This window comes from Cynoglossus semilaevis, chromosome 11, assembly GCF_000523025.1.
Source record: "Cynoglossus semilaevis isolate Cse_v1.0 chromosome 11, Cse_v1.0, whole genome shotgun sequence".
Classification (NCBI taxonomy): domain Eukaryota; kingdom Metazoa; phylum Chordata; class Actinopteri; order Pleuronectiformes; family Cynoglossidae; genus Cynoglossus; species Cynoglossus semilaevis.
The window spans coordinates 1,441,819-1,442,514 of record NC_024317.1 but is presented as its reverse complement, the minus strand read 5'-3'; the positions used below and the strand labels follow the sequence as shown (position 1 = coordinate 1,442,514).

Sequence of the window (696 nt, the reverse complement as noted above, 5' to 3'; positions counted from 1 at the left end):
TTCCCTGTGGGGTGGGACACGTTGTGCAGGAGTTGTGTTTTCTTTTTTTTTCTTTTCTTTATTTATTTTGAAGATACGACTCATTTTGACTCTCCGAGGTCGCTGGTTTGAATCCGGTTATGTAGAGATAAAGATGAGAGTCGGCTGAACCGGTTTGGAGACGGTCATAACATGCCCAGCCCTGCGTGTGTATGTGTGTGTCTGTGCGTGTGCACGTGCACGTGCGCGTGGCCATCCAACACAGTGGAGCTCCATAATTGCTTTCCAAAGTGCGGTTGTTATTTCTATGGCTGTGTTCCTCCCAGCAGAGAGAGAGAGACACAGAGAGACAGAGAGAGAGTCGTGGAGTCCTGCCACTTCCTCCTGAAGGATCCTCGGTTCAAAACCGGTTCTTGAAGAAAAATGCTTAGACATTTTTTTTTCCTGCAGGACTGTGATAGGAACTGTTTGTTCTCAGGAGGGACAGACGTGATGTCAGGAGGATGAGGGAATGCCGGAGAAGGTCAGACAGCAAACAGTTGAGAAAGTCCCGTAAATTATAAATAACGTCTTCATGAATTATGGACCAATAGAAGGTTCCACCGTCTGCTGCTGAGATGTGGAGCCGAACCACGGGGACGGAACCTGGGACGGTTCTGGTGTGTGTTTTGGGGGACGGGGGGGGGGACGGGGGGTAGTTCAGTCGTTCGTTCACCC

At 49.7% G+C, this 696-nt stretch overlaps 1 protein-coding gene across 3 annotated transcripts in view; it reads left to right on the top strand.

The window, feature by feature from the left end:
• Nucleotides 1-696, top strand: part of LOC103385738 (SLIT-ROBO Rho GTPase-activating protein 3-like) — a 36,263-nt gene that overhangs the window by 858 nt on the left and 34,709 nt on the right. The window lies entirely within an intron of this gene.